This window comes from Arachis stenosperma, chromosome 5, assembly GCF_014773155.1.
Source record: "Arachis stenosperma cultivar V10309 chromosome 5, arast.V10309.gnm1.PFL2, whole genome shotgun sequence".
In the NCBI taxonomy this organism is placed as follows: domain Eukaryota; kingdom Viridiplantae; phylum Streptophyta; class Magnoliopsida; order Fabales; family Fabaceae; genus Arachis; species Arachis stenosperma.
This window is the reverse complement of record NC_080381.1, coordinates 17,325,053-17,334,603: the sequence shown is the minus strand read 5'-3', so window position 1 is coordinate 17,334,603 and position 9,551 is coordinate 17,325,053.

Sequence of the window (9,551 nt, the reverse complement as noted above, 5' to 3'; positions counted from 1 at the left end):
CTTAGATTTTAGTCCGGAAAATGTAAGGTTGGCATTCAACTTGCCCATGATGCAAGGAGATGAACACCCTTACACTAGAAGGGTCAACTTTGATCAAAGGTTGGACCAAGTCCTCATAGACATTTGTGAAGAGGGTGCTCAATGGAAGAGAGATTCAAGGGGAAAGCCGGTTCAACTGAGAAGGCATGACCTCAAGCCCGTGGCTAAGGGATGGTTGGAGTTTATCCAACGCTCAATCATTTCCACTAGCAACCGGTCCGAAGTTACTATGGACCGGGCCATCATGATTCATAGCATCATGATTGGAGAGGAAGTAAAATTTCATGAGGTTATAGCCCAAGAACTTTATAAGGTGGCGGACAAGTCCTCTACCTTAGCAAGGTTAGCCTTTCCTCATCTCATTTGTCACCTCTGTTATTCAGTTGGAATTGACATAGAGGGAGACATCCTCATTGATGAGGACAAGCCCATCACTAAGAAAAGGATGGAGCAAACAAGAGATCCCACTCATCATGAAATCCCTGAGATACCTCAAGGGATGCACTTTCCTCCACAAAACTATTGGGAGCAAATCAACACCTCCCTAGGAGAATTGAGTTCCAACATGGGACAACTAAGGGTGGAGCACCAAGAACATTCCATCCTCCTCCATGAAATTAGAGAAGATCAAAGAATCATGAGAGAGGAGCAACAAAGGGAAGGAAAAGACATTGAGGAGCTCAAGCACTCCAAAAGATCTTCAAGAGGAAGAACAAGCCGCCATCACTAAGGTGGACCCGTTCTTTAATTTCCTTGTTCTTTATTTTCCTATTTTTCGAATTTTTATGCTTATGTTTATCTATGTTTGTGACTTATGATCATTAGTGTCTTAGTGTCTATGCCTTAAAGTTATGAATGTCCTATGAATCCATCACCTTTCTTGAATGAAATGAAAAATGTTCTTAAATGAAAAAGAGAAGAATTGCATGAATTTTGAATTTTATAACAGATTAATTATTTTGATGTGGTGGCAATACTTTGACTTCTGAATGTATGCGATAACAGTGCATATATCTTTTGAATTTGTTGTTCATGAATGTTGGCTCTTGAAAAAATGATGAAAAAGGAGACATGTTACTGAGGATCTGAAAAATCATAAAAATGATTCTTGAAGCAAAAAAAAACAGTGAATACAAAAAAAAAGAGAGAAAAGAGAGAAAAACGAAAAAAAAAAGAAGAAAAAAGAAAAAAATAAAGTTGTGATCCAAGGCAAAAAGAGTGTGCTTAAGAACCCTGGACACCTCTAATTGGGAACTCTAGCAAAGCTGAGTCACAATCTGAAAAGGTTCACCCAATTATGTGTCTGTGGCATGTATGTATCCGGTGGTAATACTGGAAGACAGAGTGCTTTGGGCCACGGCCAAGACTCACAAAGTAGCTGTGTTCAAGAATCATCATACTTAACTAGGAGAATCAATAACACTATCTGGATTCTGAGTTCCTATAGAAGCCAATCATTTTGAATTTCAAAGGATAGAGTGAGATGCCAAAACTGTTCAGAGGCAAAAAGCTAAAAGCCCCACTCATCTAATTAATACTGATCTTCATAGATGTTTTTGGAATTCATTGCATATTCTCTTCTTTTTAACTTATTTGATTTTTAGTTGCTTGGGGACAAGCAACAATTTAAGTTTGGTGTTGTGATGAGCGGATAATTTATACGCTTTTTGGCATTATTTTTAGTATGTTTTTAGTTTGTTTTAGTTAGTTTTCATTGTATTTTTATTAGTTATTTGTTAAAATTCACTTTTCTGGACTTTACTATGAGTTTGTGTATTTTTCTGTGATTTCAGGTATTTTCTGGCTGAAATTGAGGGACCTGAGCAAAAATCTGATTCAGAGGCTGAAAAGGACTGCAGATGCTGTTGGATTCTGACCTCCCTGCACTAGAAGTGGATTTTCTGGAGCTATAGAAGCCCAATTGACGCGCTCTCAATTGCGTTGGAAAGTAGACATCCTGGGCTTTCCAGAAATATTTAATAGTCCATACTTTGCCCGAGATTTGATGGCCCAAACTGGCGTTCCAAATCAGCTCAAAACTGCCCAGCGTTAAACGCCGGAACTGGCACAAGAATGGGAGTTAAATGTCCAAACTGGCACAAAAGCTGGCGTTTAACTCCAAGAAAATTCTCTACACATGAAAGCTTCAATGCTCAGCCCAAGCACACACCAAGTGGGCCTGGAAGTGAATTTTTATGTCATTTACTCATTTCTGTAAACCCTAAGCTACTAGTTCTCTATAAGTAGGACCTTTTGCTATTGTATTTTCATCTTTGGATCATTTTAGATCTTTTGATCACATTTTGGGGGCTGGCCTCACGGCCATGCCTAGACCTTGTTCTTATATATTTTCAACGGTGGAGTTTCTACACACCATAGATTAAGGTGTGGAGCTCTGCTGTACCTCGAGTATTAATGCAATTACTATTGTTCTTCTATTCAATTCAGTTTATTCTTATTCCAAGATATTCATTCGCACTCAAGAACTTGATGAATGTGATGATTATGTGACGCTCATCATCATTCTCACTTATGAACGCGTGCCTGACAACCACTCCCGTTCTACAAGCAAACAAGGCTTGAATGTTTATCTCTTGGATTCCTTAATCAGAATCTTCGTGGTATAAGCTAGAATTGATGGCGGCATTCAAGAGAATCCGGAAGGTCTAAACATTGTCTGTGGTATTCTGAGTAGGATTCAATGATTGAATGACTGTGACGAGCTTCAAACTCCTGAAGGCTGGGCGTTAGTGACAGACGCAAAAGAATCAATGGATTCTATTCCAACCTGATTGAGAACCTACAGATAATTAGCCGTGCTGTGACAGAGTGCGTTGAACATTTTCACTGAGAGGACGGGACTGTAGCCACTGACAACGGTGATGCCCAACATACAGCTTGCCATGGAAAAGAGTAAGAAGGATTGGATGAAGACAGTAGGGAAGCAGAGAGACGGAAGGGACAAGCATCTCCATACGCTTATCTGAAATTCTCACCAATGAATTACATAAGTATCTCTATCTTTATTTTATGCTCTATTCAAATATCATCCATAACCATTTGAATCTGCCTAACTGAGATTTACAAGATGACCACAGCTTGCTTCATACCAACAATCTCCATGGGATCGACCCTTACTCGCGTAAGGTTTATTACTTGGACGACCCAGTGCACTTGCTGGTTAGTTGTGCGAAGTTGTGATAAAGAGTTGAGATTTCAATTGAGCGTACCATGTTGATGGCGCCATTGATAATCACAATTTCGTGCACCAGGAATTGAGCAAGCTGGAGCTGAAAGGAAGTTGCAACTGCAAGAACTGGAGAGTCTTCGCCTAGAAGCTTATGAGAACTCAAGAATATACAAGGAAAAGATGAAGGTTGTACATGATCAGCACATTAGGAGGAAAGAGTTCCAACCTGGGGATTTAGTCCTCCTTTACAAATCTCAACTAAGACTCATGCCAGGCAAGTTGAGATCGAGATGGGAAGGTCCATACAGAGTAGAGAAGGCCGAACCATACGGAGTTTATCACCTAAGCCACCCATCACACTCTGAACTTATTAAAGTTAATGGACAACGTCTGAAGCTGTACCATGGAGAGAAGCTGCAGAAAAATAAGGAGCTTGAGATCTTCTTCTTGGAAGATCCCCACGGGCCAGAAGATTGAGCTACTGGAGCGTCCAACTTACGGACGTTAAAACAAAGTGCTAGGTGGGAGACAACCCACCATGGTATGATCGTTCTTTTCTTTCTATCTTTAGTTTTTCCTAGTCAATAACTCTTCTCTTTAATAGCACCTTCATGCATCTGCATTCGCATTTTATATATAAAAAAAAGCGTACAGAGAGTCACGCCGGAGCGTGGCTGGAGGCGTGCCAATGGCACAAATCATCCCACGCGACCGCGTCACTGACACGTCCGCGTCACATGGGATTCCTGGCCTTCCACGCGGCCGCGTGCCCTGGATTTCGACGTAAAAGGGTGCACAACCAATTATTGTGCTGGAGTGGTGCTGGAGTGGTGCTGAACGCACAATTCTACCCACGCGGCCGCGTGACCCACGCGACCGCGTGACCCACGCGACCGCGTCACATTCCTCTAAAAGCCCACTCACGCGATCGCGTTACCCAAATTTTGGCAAATTTATCAATTTGAACAGAGAGTTGTGCGGCTGCGAGGCTGTACTCGCGCCAGAAGCACAATATGGGTCACACGACCGCGTGACTGACTCGACCGCGTCAACTACCTTACAGCGCAATCACTCGAACGCGTGCTCCACGCGGCCGCGTCGCTTGCGCCGCACAGCTCCACCAAAACTGCCAAATTATCTTATCTTTCTCTCCTCCAAATCCTAATTTTTCTTTTCCCCCCTTATTTCTCCCTTCTCTCTTCTCCCTTCTATCCCACCCTTCACTCTCTTTTTCTCTCACCTCCATTAACAAGGTTTTCTTTTCTTCTTCCCTTCTTCCCTTTTTATCATCCTTCTTATTTTAGATGTTATTTTCTTTTCTTTTCTTTCTCTTTTTTTTATCATTATTTTCTTTCTTCTTCTTTCCTTTTTACATGGTGCTAGCATATTTATTTGAGCCATCATTCCTCATTATTTGCTTGTGGATTATTGTAAATTGTTTGGCACTTATATCTTATTCTCACAAAAGGATTTCTTGCATGTTTACTTTAATACTTTCTATGCCTTATTTACCATGCATGCTATGTGTTTGTGAAAAGGCCCATATGGCATCATGCACTTTTCTACATTATCCCATTCTACTACTCCATGCATGTTTTTCACAAAAATTCCTTTACTATTTTATTAATCCAATTTAATTGCCAATACAAATTGTTAATTTGTTACGAAGTGATGCTTGATCTATGCTACTCATGCCCTTGCCGACATGCCAATAATCATCTTGCATCTACTTCCCTTTTTATGCACCTATCCTATTCCCCTTCTTGATCTTTTCACATGTTGTCTAGACCATGTGTTTATTTCATTCATCTTCACCGTGTACTGTTTATTATCCACTCCATCTCCTTCCTTGCTTTGTTTCTTTGGATCTAACTTACTTTCTCTTCCCTTTTTTAGAATGGCCACCAAGAAAGGCAAAGAGAAGGCTACCCCTAAACCCACAGCAAGGAAAGGAACGAAGAGAGCATTAGTGGCAGAACCTTCTTCAACCGTAGTCAAGCCCTCAACAAAGAGAATTAAAAGGATTATCAAGGTTGATAAAAAGGAACGAGCCTTCCTAGCCAAGGGCACGATTCCCAAATCGCTACTGTGAGCAGACGTTTCCTATTCTGGCAGCTCGAAATTACAACAACGAACACCTTCTTATCCTTCCGCCTCATATCGCTGAATTTGTTGAGCCACAAATTGCACATAGACATTGGGGATTTTTACTGAGACAGCCACGACAGGTTAATCTTTCTTGGGTTGTTGAGTTCTACTCTAACTTCCACCTGTCGACTCTGCAGTCCATCTATTTACGCCAGAAGCAAGTCCCCATTACAGAAGAAGCCATACAACAAGCCTTAGATATCCCACCTGCTCCAGAAGGATTGGACGCTTTTCAGAAAGCTGCAACCAAGCGCCAGGCATACACTTTTGACTGGGACGCTGTTCTCAGAGTTATTGCTCGCCCTGGCAGCAAATAGATCTTCGAATACCATCGTTTCCGTCCTAAGGGAATCTTGGCTTCCGTCCTTACCTTAGAGGCTCACGTATGGCACAGATCATGTCCCATTACGTCTTCCCGAGTACTCATGAGTCCTCCTTCACCGCAGACATGGCCATTCTACTATGGTGCATCCTCACAGACCAGCCTCTCAATTTACCGCGACATATCCAGAATGCCATGGAACATGTGCAGATCGCGGGCAACCTACCTTTTCTCGCATTGGTCTCTGATCTCATCTCAGCAACCGGAGTATCCTACAGAGCTGGGGACACCAAAGCCATTCTTCCACGGGATGATCAATATGTTCCTAACGGGAAATATCTCAGGCCACAACTTGCCACTACCAGCCAGTCCACAGAGGATGCTGCAGCTCCTCCACCACCTACCAGTCAACTGCTGCATCAGATACTGAAGCGGTTGGACCAACATGAAAAGAAATCAACTCCCAGTCAAGACTTTTATTTACATTATTCAAATTCATCAATTTAATTTCCTGTTATTCAACTCAAACCTTTTTGAAAACATCTGATTAATAAAATAGCACACCTTTCTGCAACTCGTTGGGAGACGACCTAGGATTCATACTCCCAGTATTTAAAATTTGAATTTCTGTGACATATTTCTAAATTGATAAGCGGATTTCCGGTGAGTTAAGAACTATACTTGCAACATACACATTTTAATAATTTTTTAATTCACCAATTTTCGCTGCATCAACCCTCCAGTATTGCTTCTTGAATGAAGTCCCTGAAACGGACACAACTGTTAGTCGAATGACTTGTTGCTTGATGAAATTTACAATAAGGCTTTCCTTTTAAATCTTTCACAGAAAGCAAAGTTCTACCCTTAGGCAAAACTAATTGTTTATCTTTAAGCAACACATCGAAAATCTGATCAGATTTCGAAATATCAAAACTATATTTTTTTCCACTTTTCAATTTTGAATCATTCGACTTTCCATTACTTGGCAATTTCTTCAACAAAGAACAAACATATGGAGGGCCTTTCTTAAGTTCGGCCAAATCGATTTCGGTTTCGAAATCGAATTCCTCCTCTGAAGACTCCATTGTCACATAAGCGACCTTTTCTTTTTGAGTAAAAGGTTTACTCTTCGATCTTTGTTCACTCCTATATTTTTCTTTTTCTTTTTTCATGAGTTCAGTTTGTCGAACCTTTTCATCCAAATGGGCTAAATCACGAATATGCACATTGAGCAATTTTATGCGCATATAAAATTCTAATTCCATCGTTGCTATTTTCACCACCTCACTTTCGGGTAATGACACATAGCATCTACTCCTAGCGTTTTTGAAACGTATTAGATAATCATCGATAGTTTTACCATCTTCACGTTTCAAAGCCACTAAATCAGTAACTGCTACATTCATTTTCCCTCGATAAAATTGAGCATGAAAAGCAGTTTCTAACTGATTCCATGTTGTGATCGAATTTGGTCTAAGATTCGAGAACCAAGTAAAGGCATTCTTCATCAATGACAAAGGAAAAATTTTCATTTTCAAATTTTTATCATTAGCTAAATTCCCAATCTCGGCCAAATAACGAGCAACACGTTCAGTGGTTGATTCTCCAACTTCATCAGCAAATTTTGTAACTATTTTTGGACTTTTTACCCCTCTTGGCACTTCAGCCATTTGAACAACTTGGGAAAAAGTAGACACAAAATGTGGTCGATTCATAAAACCAACATTAAATCCAACTCGATTTAAAACTTCTTCCACAATTCTAGTAACTTGATAACGTTCGCCACCACGATTAGCACGTAATCCGGCTAGAACGTTATCAGCATTTTGACCTCAGGGAACTACATAAGGGTTTTCTTGATCTAAAATATTGTTTTCATGTTGAAAAGCATTTTCTACTCCTTCATTGTTTCCCCTGGTATTATGCCTTTCACCATCATCATAATCAATAATTCGAACAATCATTTCGACTTATCTAGCAAGACGCTCGAATTTTGACTCATGATCAGCCATCATAGGATTTAGAATTGTGGTCATTTGCTGAGTCAACAAATTGAATAAGTCATGGTGATTTTTCTCTACTTGTTGTCGATACACTACCATTGAATTACCAGCATTCGAAGTAGAGCCCACATTATAATCACGAGAATATTCAGAATATTGTTGTGGGTTTTGAGTATTATTCACTCCATTTGAATTTCCAAAGCGGATAGGTGGAATAAAACTACCCACCGGAGGAGTATAACCAGGAGGAAGGCCATAAGGGGGCCAACCAGCGGTTAATGGAGGTTGATAAGGTGGCGTAGGGCCACGTGGACAAATATTACGTCCAGCATTTCCAGTTTGAATAGATGTAACAGCTATACTTTCAGTTGCAATTGCAGCATCCGAACGTGAAGACACGTTAACCTGTTGCACAGATACTGGTATGCTATCATTAATGGATGAACCACCATTCACAGTCGATATCTCATCAGCCATGTAAATGATTTTTCCACTTCGTAATCGCATACACTAAGTAATACTGGAAAATATTTTTGACACACTTCAATTTAAAACTGTCCCACTGGGCGTGCCAATTTGTTTTGTCGATTTTTAGCAAATCGATGGTGGTTCGATATCTAATGGTTTGGGAGCGAAATCTACTCCTCTTTGCAGGTACCAGTTTTCTAGAAGTGCATCAAAGCGCCTTCGATTAGACGAGTAATGGGATGAAAAATGAATTAAAACTTATAAAGCAATAAGAGAAACAAATAAAATAAGATTTTTAAAAGAAGATGTACTGAAATCGAAAAAGACTATGTAAAAATTAAAAGAAAATAGTAAAATGCCTTCAATTGGATTAAAGGGCTTTGACATGAAAATTAAAAGTGCAGAAATGTAAGTTGAACAAGGAAAATAATGAACACTTGGAAAATAAATTTACTTGAAATGTAAAGTTTACAGAAAGATAAATTGAAAGAGTGAAAAGATGGAAGGAACCCTAGAGAAAAGTAACTCGATCGCAGACTCAGGAATTTCCTGGGATGTGAGTGTGCTTGAGTATTTTTTCTAAGTAAAAGTTCCAACCCTTATTCCCTAACGTTTTTTGATATTTATAGGCTAATCTTACATAACTGACAATTAATTCCTAATTAATTACAATTAAATACAGAATTACAAATTTGAAATACAATCCCTCTTGGTAACCGTTCCCGTCGCATGATTGTAGACATTCCTCATGATTTTCTCGTGCGATAGAAGCCACTAACTCTCCCTCTTCTATGACTATTCGAACAGCTCATCGAAGGCCTGCTCGATTTCCCGAATCGAATCTCCTATTCGATTAGGCCTATTCGACTGACTCATTCTAAATCAACTCACTCTTATCGAAAATATTTTCGATCAACACAAATATTCCATTGGCTCCCTATACTTTCTCTTTTAAATTATATCTATACGCCTATAGTTTTTGGAACAAAATGTTCCATGTCCGTACAACGGTTTAGGGTTCCAATACTGTATGTTTAGCCAACACCAAGGCTCTTGCAGGAGACCAACTTAAAATATATAGGGCTAACATTACCCAATAGTCCAATATCGGGCTAACATTACCCAATACCCATCATAAATTTCGAATCAAACGGATGAAAAATTGAAAACACTCCATTCAAAATAGGATTAAATTTTTTGTAGAGGCTGTAATGTTACATTACACCCCCTGAATGTTACAACAATGTAACTGTTACGTTGGGTAACCAGAGATAATGGGCTTGACTCATTAGGTTGGCCCAATCGTTAATGGAGAGAAACCATCGAAGAGAATCGCGCTTCTGGGCTTCCATCCGACTTGTGAGTACGAGTGAATGGGGGT